The sequence below is a fragment of the Amblyomma americanum genome, chromosome 8 (genome assembly GCF_052857255.1).
Source record: "Amblyomma americanum isolate KBUSLIRL-KWMA chromosome 8, ASM5285725v1, whole genome shotgun sequence".
In the NCBI taxonomy this organism is placed as follows: domain Eukaryota; kingdom Metazoa; phylum Arthropoda; class Arachnida; order Ixodida; family Ixodidae; genus Amblyomma; species Amblyomma americanum.
Genome location: NC_135504.1, coordinates 44,844,975 through 44,857,128, shown reverse-complemented (window position 1 = coordinate 44,857,128; position 12,154 = coordinate 44,844,975). Strand labels below are relative to the sequence as shown.

Genomic DNA, 12,154 nt, shown 5'->3' with positions numbered 1-12,154 from the left:
TGCGGTCCGTTGAGATTAAACGAGGCCTTCTTCTTACTCCATACTAAGCTAGATCACCATTGTAGCTCACTAGTATTGGTGCTCAGCTGCTTTTATTTATTGGACTTCCAAGGCGTCACCGCACAGATAATGACGGAATCGGGGAGTGGGGGCTCTAGGTATAGCGCACTAAAATTTAGCCTTGTTGACCTCACCTGCCATGGTTCAGGGCAGCTTAATGGAGAAAGCACGTGACCTTCGGAGTCTCTCGTCCAAGACCAGCTACGGGAGAAGACTGCCAATCGCCGCTGAATCCGGGCGCTGGAAACGTGGATGGCTGACAGCGGCGCTCGACTTCTGGCACGCGCCCTACGGGATGACAATAATGTCGCGAGCACTCTCTCTTTCTTCTCGCTAAACCGCTTGACTTTCTTCACCATCACGATAAATCTTTCAACTTGAGTATCCTGCCCCATAAAGGCATTTTTGGCTCTTCTTGTTCAAATTTTGACACTGCACAGAGGTTTCTAAAAGTCGACAATCGATCTTCTTGGAATCTTTCGGTGAGCTCTATCACACTGATATACATTTGGTTAATTTAGTCATCACTATTAGCAAAGCTGGTTACACTGGCGGGCTGTTAGAGCCTCTTCTACCCCCCTGCAGCGGCCACCCTACATCTCCGCAGAGGTTGAAAGAAACAGTCCAGCGTATACAATGCAGGCTGTAGGCTAAGCTACGTCATGTGAGTTTATTTTTCCTCGCGCATGACTCCAGGACACCCAAGTGCTGCTGTAGCTTTGAAGGCTTTTCTGCACGGTGTAGGAATGAGTGCTGTGAAGCTGTCACATGTGATAGGAAGTTTGAAATAAAAGTATGAACTAAAGAAGTTTGGAGAAGGCGACGAGCATAACGATAAGCATCACGTGTGTTAAGCCAGGAATAACGAAGAGGAAGAAGTGATATGTGAGGTGGGAAGAGATAATTGGCGGAGAAGGCGAGGACGAAAAGGATGACGTGTACCAACGACAAGGTTATAAGAACGCGATGGATAGCGTGGCACGGCAATGTATGAAACGGGTCCTCTTTTGGCCCAAGATATTAAACTTATTTTTGGAATGTGGCGGAGTACTTGAAGCTTCCTTCACCTCAGCCACAGGTGAGCCCGGTATTGCACTGCCTCCGGGATTGGCCCCGGATATAGTAGCGCGCGTCTTTTATTTCAATCTTTGCTCCCCCATTTTTCAACTCACCTACTTTCAGCACGTGGCAACGATTGTGGCCCAGCTTGAGGCAGTGAGCCGGTCCAGGCACTTTCCTTTCGATTCTTCCTCACAACAACAGCAGCAGCAACGTGGCACGGGGAGAGGGGAGGGGTAGAACATAGAAGTGGAGGTTCGGGCGGGTCAGGAACTCCTCGGATGGAAGAGAGCAACGCCGACTACTGCTCCGGTGAGCTCGAGTTCTACGGCGTCGCACCGTGTACTTTCTACCTTTCCTGAGCTCGTTCCGGGGAGTCAACGGCTGACGCAGCCACCTGCCAGGGATGCCTCCAGCTCTGTTGCCACCCATCAGGGTTTTGCCCACAACGCCAGCATCACCAGCAACACCTCCACGGGCACTTGGACAGGGAGCTCGCACGACGCCTTCAACGACGCTGCCAGTGACGCCAGCCTGACACCTTCGAAATCCACCTCGACGCCGGCTACCTGGATGCCACTGTATGGACCCACGCAGCGCTTCGTCAGCACCGAACCGTGAGCACGAACGCCGAACGCTAGAAGACTGGGTGTTCCCGGGTCGTGTGTATGGGTAGTCTTAGTGTTTTGTGTTAGTTTGTTAGTTTTGTGCGCTAGTGTTTGTGTAACGTAGGTTGTATTAAATGTGCGTCTGCGTGGGTACACTTTTCGCCTAGTCCATTCTCTCAGCCCGAATGTTCGCCGAGGATATTTGACAAAGTTGGTGACGAACCTGCGAGGATTCATTTCCATGTTTCTTTTCGTTTTGTCTTGGATCTTTACGATCTCTCGACGGCAGAAAGTATGGATTTGGCAAAAACATTAGAACTGGCTCTCAAGCTGTGGTTACGCAAGGAAGAGGTGATGAGTCTCTATGACGAGGCGGCACAGAGGCAGAGAAAGGAGGCAAGTACGCAAAGAAAGGAAAGGGCGCAAGCACGCGCAGACGCTTTCGAGGCAGAAGACCGGGAGGCTAAAAGAGCTAGCAAGTCAGAATAACACAGGAGATAACAAGGATTGAATGGGAGAAGGAGTGTCTTTTGTGGAAACATATGCATGTCGCAGGAGGATATGAGGATATCACAGAAAATTATCAGCATTCCTTAGCGGTTACAGAACCTACCAGGCCAGCCGGAGTGTGTCCAAGAAAGCTGATGGCTCCTTTCGATGACAAAAGAGATGATTTGGACGCATATCTGCAACGATTAGTGCGGATAGCTTTGGAACAAGGCTCGGAGCTCAGTAAATAGGCCATGGCATTGAGCATGTGTTAGTCGGGGATTCGCTCAATGTGTTTGGGAGGATGCCTGCTACTGTTTCCATGGGCGACAAGTCAGGAAAGCACTCCTCCAAAGATTCAGGCTTACTGTGGAGGGTTTCCGGGAGAGATTTTGCACCGCGATACCTGAGGATTTTGAAACCGCTAAGCAGTTTTCCAGCAGGCTAACCAACTATTTCGACCGGTGGCTTAATATGTCAAACACAGAAAAGAGTTTTAAGGGCTGCGTGACAAGCTGGTGACAGAGCAGTTTCTAGCATGTTGCAGTGCAAAACTAGCGTTATTCCTGAAAAAAGTAAGTTGTGTTCATTGGATGAGTTTTCCGACACTGCCGATCAATTCCTCGATGCTGAAGGGATGAGTAATATGAGTAGGGCAAAGGAGCAAAACTCATAATGTCCTAGAAACAGATGCGACAAAACCGAGAGCCTATGGCGGTGCAAATAAGGCGCCAGTAAGGTGTTTCCTCTGTGGCAAGGTGGGACACCACGCAGCTGACTGTCGAACTAGTAGCGTTGCCCAAAAGACACAGGGGGTGTGTCAAGATTGTAAGAGGATAGGACATACTGCGGATGAGTGCCGATATAGAACGCAGGACCAAGCTGCATGCGTTGTTGACTCTCGGGTAGAACTTGTCACACCGCCTGAAGTACCACAGCTAAAAGGAGAGCAAACGCCGCTGGAAATTGAGGTGTTGAGAGGAACACCTAATGAACACCTAAATAGTCTTGCGTCTATTTTCGCTGGTTCCTTTTCTATGCAATATGAACCAACTAGCCCAGCAGTTTGCACTCCCACTACGGCACCTCTTCCCTCCCTTCTTCTTTCACTCCGTCCTTTATTCCTCCCTTACGGCGCGGTTCAGGTGTCCAACGATATATAAGACAGATACTGTGCCATTTCCTTTCCCCGAAAAACCAAATTATTATTCGAAAATGAAATGCAGATTAACATTCACTTCCCTGTGGACACCTCAAACACGCTGTGGATTAAGGTAGGAGTAGCGAGAAAAATTACGGCAGTTTCTCTCAGATAAGCTCGGTTATGCAAGTGAAAGGTTCTGTTGTGCTTGGTAGTGCTGTGGTCTAGGCCACGTTCGGCTCATAAAGACGAACATATTTTGCATTGTTTAGCATAATTTATTTTTTTATTGCTGATACTTCACTCGTACAGACGCGGAATCGCGTGCGCAGTGCATGAAAGCGGATTCTGCTTAGAACGCAGGTGCACATTGATGCGCTCAAGGGAACGCTGGTTGTGTTCGATGCAACGCCCGCCGTAGAGAACTCCGGCAGATGTGGGCTCCGTCGCCTCGTTGCGGAGAGAGGAAAAAGCAGGCATTCCAGGTGTGCTGCCTGCTCATGATTAAAAGCTTATTTCCACCGGTGTAGGAGGCCCCCCACGCCCAGCGCCTGGCACGCAGGACTATGGGACGGGGGACGGGACCCCCGCGACTAAAGACTGGCGAAGGTACATCGGTTTTTCGCCGCTTCAGCCGCCAGGCGAAGCGCTCGTTGCTGGTCGGCGGGGGTCTCGCTCTGCAGCAGGGTCTCCTAGGCTTCTCTACTTTTAATAACAGTTTTAGCTGTGCGTACGCAACGGCTTAGCGTACGCAAGGAGTTTGCGGGGACGGTAGTGCGCATGCGCAGAACTCAAGCGCAAGCCCTCCGTCTTGCGTGCGTACGCTAGCCAGCGGACTTTGCGTTGCGGAGTTTGAGTGGCTTGCGCACGCTAACGTTGACAAGATTGCGGAGCCCTGCTCGCCCGCTTCGGAATAAATACATGTCGCCGCTGGATTCTCCGACGCAATAGCTCACTCAAATGGTAGCGGTTCGCTTTTATTTCGCCTACTCTTGCCCACACGTAGAGGTATAAGCAATAACTACACCCTGTTTTTCAGATAATTTCGCGATTTTCAAGCTCCTAGGCCTAACTAAATGCAGCGTGTTTTCCTCGTAGCAACAAAACGTGGCGAAGCAGTTTTCTGGCTTTTAGCCAGTTCTTACATTTTCTTCGGCTTGCATAGTTTTTCTTCTTGGAACAAAAAAAAGCTCCCAATGCACTCACACTAGTTATCAGTTCTCACGGATGAAATTTTCTTCAGCCGAGCGTTATTGTGCTTGGATGCCTTGTTACTAGATGGCGCTAGGTGCGCTGAGGGGCACATAGTTGACAATTGGCAGCCGTGCGGTGTGGACGCTTGTTTCGGCGCTCTTCGGATTACGCGTGGTGACCGGGACCTGACGGACGGATGACTTCGAGAGCGCCGTGACTACGACAGATCGATGAGTTCTTTCCTTTAATGTTTTGAGAGCTTTCAATTAATATTTTTCTTTAATTTTTTGAGGCTAGTTAGGTGAAGTGCTCGCGAAAGAGCAGGTCAGTGACCTAACTGCCGGGCCTTTTCCGGCCGACAGCTATAGATTTACAGGGCTCATTCGTGAGTTAACTGGTTTAGACAATTAGACAGGTAGTTAGTATTCCTTTCTAGTTGATTGGCTTTTGCGGTAGGCAGAATTTTATTTGAGCACGTGGCTGCAAGTTGTTTTTTTCTTTTCTAGCATTTTGTGGTAGTAATAATAGAATGCTGCTAAGATGGTCACGCAACTGAAGGTTAAATGCAAGGAGTGTGAGGCGTCGGTGAATCTGAAAGAAACGCGGTTCGAATCTGTAGAGGAGGCCGAAGGCGCGGATTTTATGTGCAAATACTGCGTATTGGGTGCACGCCTGTGCAGGGCTGACGAAGGGAACACCAGCATAGCGCTACGTATGGATGCCCTAGAAAAAGAGCTGCAGGTGGAGAGGGCAGAGAAGCGCAAACTCCAAGAGCAGCTTAGCGAATTGTTGGACGCAAAAATGGCTGACACCGCCAAGCGAAGCCACATTGGCGGACATTCCAGCGCCAGCCACGTGGATGGGGCCTCCACCGGCATGGACAGCGATAAGGAAGTAGGACAGGCGGGTTCAGACAGGAACAGCTACGCACACGTGGCAGCTAGGAAGTCTGGAGGAGCTGGAGAGAAGGGGAACAAGCTAACTTCCAGGAATGAGGTCGCAGTCACAGATAAGCGGCGGCATAATAATCCGGAAGTTAGGATGGAGGAAGGGAATACCCAAGTGCTTATCGGTGGAGACTCAAATATGAGCAGGTGCAAAGGAATTATAATGGAGCGTGTAAAGGGTGATAAGCGGATAGCAGTCGGGACATTCCCAGGCTGGAAAATGGACGCAGTACTGAAAGAGACAAAAACGAACTTTCTAAGAATATTGCAGAGCGCAATTTGGTAGCGATAGAGGCGGGGCTAAATGATGTCTTGAATGGTGAAGCCGCAAAAGTAGTGGAAAGGTTAGCGGAGGGAGTTGACGATTTAAGGGCGATAGCACAGCAAGTCCAGATGGTTGTGTGCACGGTACCGGAAGTGCAAGTATGGAAAGGAGAAATTGCCAAGGACGTTGTGGCTGTTAATCGGGAGATATGGAAGTTAAGCCAGGAGAAAGGCTTTGAAGTAGCAGACATAAACAGGGAAGTGCATAAACCAGGGTTTGGCGGAGGCTTTACACGAGATGGCATCCACTTTAATGGAAGGCTAGGAGCCGAGATCGGGTGTCGCCTGGCAGAGCAGGCATTAGCTTTTTGAGGGGGTCCACTGCGCCTCAGGGCATCGGGGTAGGTAGAAGCAAAGTAGAAAGTGTAGCAATAAAGGCTGACGCCAATCAAATGGCCACTAGGAGGTCCAGGAAGAAAACTACAAAAAAAAGTAATTTAACACAAGGATCAGGTGCATAAACATGCTAGGCGGTAGAAAGAGAGCGAAGTAGTTAGAGATAGAACAGCAGTTGAAGGACGAAGAAGTAGGTGTATACGCGCTATGCCAGACACATCTCTGGGCATCTAGAAGACCCGCGATTTATTGATGGCTACGTCTGGGAAGGGAGCAAGACAACAACAACGGAGAGGAAGGGAGGAAGAGTAGGTATGCTGATACATCAATGAACAAATTGGCAAAGAATAAAGTCAGCTTGCAAAGAACATGTCTGGGTATCGGGTACAATTCCCGGTAAAAGGACATGGCTAGGAGTAGTTTATTTAGGCACAGGGGACAAATGCACGCAAGAGAGCACGGGTCCAGTAAAGTGTCTCAATGACGATATAAAGCAGTTTGGAGAAGGCGCCAATATCATTCTTTTGGGGGACATGAATGGCCACTTCGAGGATCTGGATGGATACACAGATTGTAACGGGAAGTCGATGCTAGACTTCTGTGAGCGACACAACCTAGTTTTTGTAGAGAAACTAAGTGTGAGGGACAAATCACGAGGGAACCCGGTAAAAGGCAAACGACCTTTGACTACTGCTTAATCTCGCAGGGGATATATAACAAGCTTCCAATGATGCAAATAGAAGAAGAGGGGAAGTACAGTCTCGGTAGTGATCATAAGCGTATTAGTCTACAGTTTGGAGCCCTGCTCAAAAGAGAAATGAAGGGGAGTCAAAAAGAGTACGCAAAATTAAATGACGAACAAATAGTGCAAATAGCGGCCTGCATAGAGGAAGCAATAGATACACATCCCAAGGAAAAGTGGGATTATAATCAATTAGAACTACTCATTAGTACATAAATAATACAAGTAAAAGGAGTGAACCGCTGGAGAGGAAAGAGGAAGCCACGAAGTTGGTGGAATAAGGAAATTAGGGAAGCCATCGAAAAACAACGGTTGGCAATCACGGGAAAAAAGAGAAGCAAAGAGGGCGCAGTTATCTGAAGTGAAAATAGGCTGAAAATTGGTATCTTATCGACAAAAAAGTGCATGTCCTCGTCCAGGCTCAAATAAAGCAGTCCTCTGATCGCTGGCTGGCTGAAGTTCGCGATGCAACTAAAGGGGGCGCAAGAAAATTCTGGAACCATATATGCTGGCTGGACAAAGCGAATCACAGAAAGCAGGAACAGATTCACGATACCGAGGTTTCGGAAATTTTTAGAGGGAGATGATGCTGTGAACTACATTTCTTTAGTTATAGCTGAGTCATTTAAGAATGACGATAGAGTAATCACCCCAAATGACGGAGCAACACAGGACAGCACAATAGAAAACAGCGTGGAACTGAAGAATCTTGACTTGAAAAATGCGGAACCTAAAATTCCAAGATGTATGTCCGCAGGAATCGACGAAACCCCAATCAAGCTAATTAATGAAATTGGCCCGAGAGGCAAGGAAACGCTGATAAAAGTATTGGAGGAAGTCATAACAAATCAGCAAATTCCGCACAGCTGGAAACAGAGAAAAAGGGAATTTGATTTATAAAGGAAAAGGCAATAATACGAACGTAAAATCCTTCCGACCGATTACGAAAACATCAGTTGCATACAGGCTGGTGATACAGGCAGTGAAAATAAAAATGCAGTCATGGGTAGAAAGTAATAGAATACTCGGAGAACTTTACAACGAGTTCAGAAGTGGTAGGCGCTTAAATGATTGCCTGTTCGTGCTTACCAAGTGCACAAAGATAGCTAAGGCGGAAAACAGTCCTCTGTATTTAGCCTTCCTGGACAAGGGAACTCCTGTGTAACATATTAAAATGTGAAGGTGTCTGTCATGAGGTAATTAATTTTCTACAGGAAATATATCGAGAAAATGAGGTTGAAATAACAAGGGAAGGAATTAAGAGTACAAAAACTGTCCAGGTACACAAAGATATAAGACAAGGTTGTCCTCTATCACCGCTCCTGTTCATGCTTTATATTATAAGTATGAAACGAAGGCTACAAGGAAGCAATCTAGGTTATGATCTGTCATACACATTAGGCGGAAAGGTTGTTGAGCAACTACTACCGGGGTGAATGTATGAGGACGATATTGTACTGTTAGCAGATAGCCAGGAAGATTTGCACACTTTAGTGAATTGCTGTGAAGACGAAGGAGACAGTCTACGTTTCAGTTTTAGCGCAACTAAGTCAGGTGTGATGGTTTTCAACGGCACAACTGATCAGGAGCTTACAATACAAGGTCATGAAATACCCTGAGTGGCCGAATACAAGTACCTCGGGGTATGGGGGAACATAGGGCATATATACACAAAAAATCACGAACAGTTTCTCATAGCAAAGGGGCAAAGAGATGCCGGGATAATGAAACATACGGAATTTTAGGGGTACAGCAGGTATGAAGTGCTCAGGGGTATTTGGAAAGGAATAATGGTGCCGGGGCTTACTTTCGGGATTGCAGTTCTATGCTTAAGGGTTGATCAGTCGCGATTAGAAGTAAATCAGAGAACTGTTGGAAGATTAGCACTAGGTGCCACGGGAAAACCACAAACAAATCAGTACAGGTTGAAATGGGCTGGGCAACGTTCGAAGCACGGGAAGCTCAGAGTAAAGTACTATACGAAGAACGACTGAGGAAATTGGACGATAACAGCTGGGAAGCTAAGGTATATGAGTACCTGTACAGAAAAAGCGTTGACACACAGTGGCGGAAACGAACTAAAAAGCTGGCCGGTAAGTTTGCCAGAGACGAGGAAGGAGAAAGAAAGAGCATTAAATGACAGGTAAAAACATAAAGGGTAAAAATTGGATAGATTCAATGGAAAAGAAGCATAGTGTAGAACTATATCTATGCTGGAAAACGTAGATCAGGAAGAAAACGTTTTATGATTACTCAAGAGGCAGTGCCCTCCTCTTTGAAGCTAGGTTAGCGTGTCTTAGAACGCGCAGCTACAAAAAGAAATTTAACGAAGAAGATGACACATGTGCTGTGTGTGGTAAATCTGCAGAATCATTAGAACACCTCATACTAAAATGTGGTGGTATCCATTCCGATGTCGATGCAGGCACAGTTACTCCTCCTGTAGACCCTAGGGTTAAGAGATAACAATAGTCATGTAAATAAATCTGCGGTGGAAATTATTAAAAAGCGATTGGAAGACTGGTGGCTTAAAATCAGAGAGGTGACATAAGGTTAAAACTGTAGGGAGGCGCATTCAAAGAAAATGTCAAATTTTATTAACTTATACAACACAATAAAAAAATAAAGCAAAAAGCTGAGCATGGTGGCAACTGCCATCACTCCGTTTCAAAGGGGACGCTTCTATCTTCCATCCATCCATCAGCGTGGAGGTCCAGAGCCCGCTTAATAATTTTTCGGAAGATTACCTCGAGTGCATCCTCGTCTTGGTTCCGCAGATTGAGGTACAGAATTCGAATAGGTAAAAATTCATGCGCCAGCCGCAAGGCGTCCTTGCATCGTAACTTCCAGGCTTTTTAGAAACCCGGTGGACCATGCGACCCACCTGGTCCCCCCCCCCCCTTGTGGAGTTTGACCAATGTCGTTTCTGACGATCTTTGTTGATGTATACAGAGTCCCAGCACCCGGACTTCGATATCTTCAGGAATTCGACCTGTCTCGAGAGACAATTCAATTCCGGCTGTGTACTTTAGTGAAGGACACATGCGCAAAAATTCAGACTTTGGGGGGCAGCATTGCAGGCCTCATCGGCGAGCATAACGGTCCACTATGGTCGCCGCCTCCTGCAGGTTGGCCTCAATATCTCCTAGGGAGCCCTGCGTGGCCCACAGGCCGATGTCACCAGCGTACAACGGATGCTGCACACAGGTCATCATCATCATCATCATCAGCCTTACTACACCCACTGCAGGGCAAAGGCCTCTCCCATGTCTCTCCAATTAACCCTATCCTTTGCCAGCTGCATCCACCCTTTGCCTGCAAACTTCTTAATCTCATCCGCCCATCTAACCTTCTGCCGCCCCCTGCTACGCTTACTTTCTCTTGGAACCCACTCCGTTACCCTTAAAGACCAGCGGTTATCTTGCCTTCGCATCACATGCCCTGCCCAAGCCCATTTCTTTCTCTTGATTTCGACTAGGATGTCATTAACCCGTGTTTGTTCCCTCACCCACTCTGCCCGCTTCCGATCTCTTAACGTTACACCTATCATTTTTCTTTCCATGGCTCGCTGCGTTGTCCTTAACTTAAGCTGAACTCTTTTCGTTAGCCTCCACGTTTCTGCCCCGTAGGTGAGTACCGGTAAAATTATGCTGTTGTACACTTTCCTCTTGAGGGAAATTGGTAAACTGCCACTCATGATCTGCGAGAATTTGCCATATGCGCTCCACCCCATTCTTATCCTTCTAGTTATCTCCCTCTCATGATCCGGATCAGCTGTCACTACCTGCCCTAAGTAGACGTATTCCGGCACAATTTCTAGGCTCTCGCTGCCAATTGTGAACTGTTGTTCCCTTGCTAGACTGTTGAACATTACCTTGGTTTTCTGCATGTTAATTTTTAGACCCATCGATCTGCTCTGCCTGTCTAACTCGTTGATCATGATTTGCAGTTCACCTCCTGAGTGACTCAGCAAGGCAATGTCATCAGCAAATCTCAGATTCTTTAGGTATTCTCCATTTATCCTTATTCCTAACTGTTCCCAATTCAGGCCTCGAAATACCTCCTGCAAACATGCGGTGAACAGCATTGGCGATATCGTGTCTCCTTGCCTGACGCCCTTCCTTATTGGAATTTTATTGCTGATTTATGGAGGACTATAGTAGCTGTGCAGTTGCTATATATATCTTCCAGTATTTTGACATAAGGCTCTTCTACCCCCTGATTACGCAATGCCTGTATGACTGCTGAGGTTTCCACTGAGTCGAATGCTTTCTCGTAATCAATGAAAGCTATATATAGAGGTTGGTTATATTCTCCGCATTTCTCTATCACCTGATTGATAGTGTGAATATGATCTATTGTGGAATATCCTTTACGAAAGCCTGCCTGATCATTTGGTTGATTAAAGTCTAACGTTGCCCTGACTCTATTAGCGATTACCTTAGTAAATACTTTGTAGGCAACGGAAAGTAAGCTGATCGGCCTGTAATTTTTCAAGTCCTTGGCGTCTCCCTTCTTATGAATTAAGATAATGTTTGCATTCTTCCAAGCTTCTGGTACAGTCGAGGTCATAAGGCATTGCGTATACAGGGTGGCTAGTTTTTCTAGCACGATGTCCCCTCCATCCTTCAACAGATCTGCTGTTACCTGATCCTCCCCAGCTGCTTTTCCCCTTTTCATTGCTTCTAAGGCTTTCTTTACTTCATCTTTCGTTACTGGCGGGATGACGCATTGCTGTGCACTGCTGTCTTTCTCATTGGCGCTCTGGTTACATTGGCTACTGTACAGCTCTGTGTAGAACTCTTCGGCTACGTTAACTATCTTATCCATATTGCTAATGACATTGCCCTGCTTGTCTCTTAATGCATACATCTGGTTTTTACCTATGCCTAGTTTCCTCTTCACTGTTTTTAGGCTACCTCCGTTCTTTATAGCATGCTCGATTCTCTCCATATTAAACTTCCTTATGTCGGCTACCTTGCGCTTATTTATTAACTTTGATAGCTCCGTTAGTTCTATTCTATCGGTAGTGTTAGATGCCTTCATATTTTGGCGCTTCTTAATCAGATCTTTCGTCACCTGAGATAGCTTCCCGGTATCTTTTCGAACTGTCCTACCGCCTACTTCTACTGCGCACTCCGTAATTATTGATGTCAGGTTATCGTGCATTGAATGAACATCAAGATCATCTTCCTCAGTTAAAGCCGAGTATCTGTTTTGCAGCGCTATCCTAAACTCCTGTGCTTTCCCTCTT

The 12,154-nt window shown here is 46.9% G+C and overlaps 1 pseudogene; it reads left to right on the top strand.

Moving 5' to 3' along the window:
* Nucleotides 1-1,077: 1,077 nt before the first annotated feature.
* On the top strand, nt 1,078-1,174 carry LOC144102911 (U2 spliceosomal RNA; annotated as a pseudogene).
* The last annotated feature ends 10,980 nt before the right edge of the window (nt 1,175-12,154 follow it).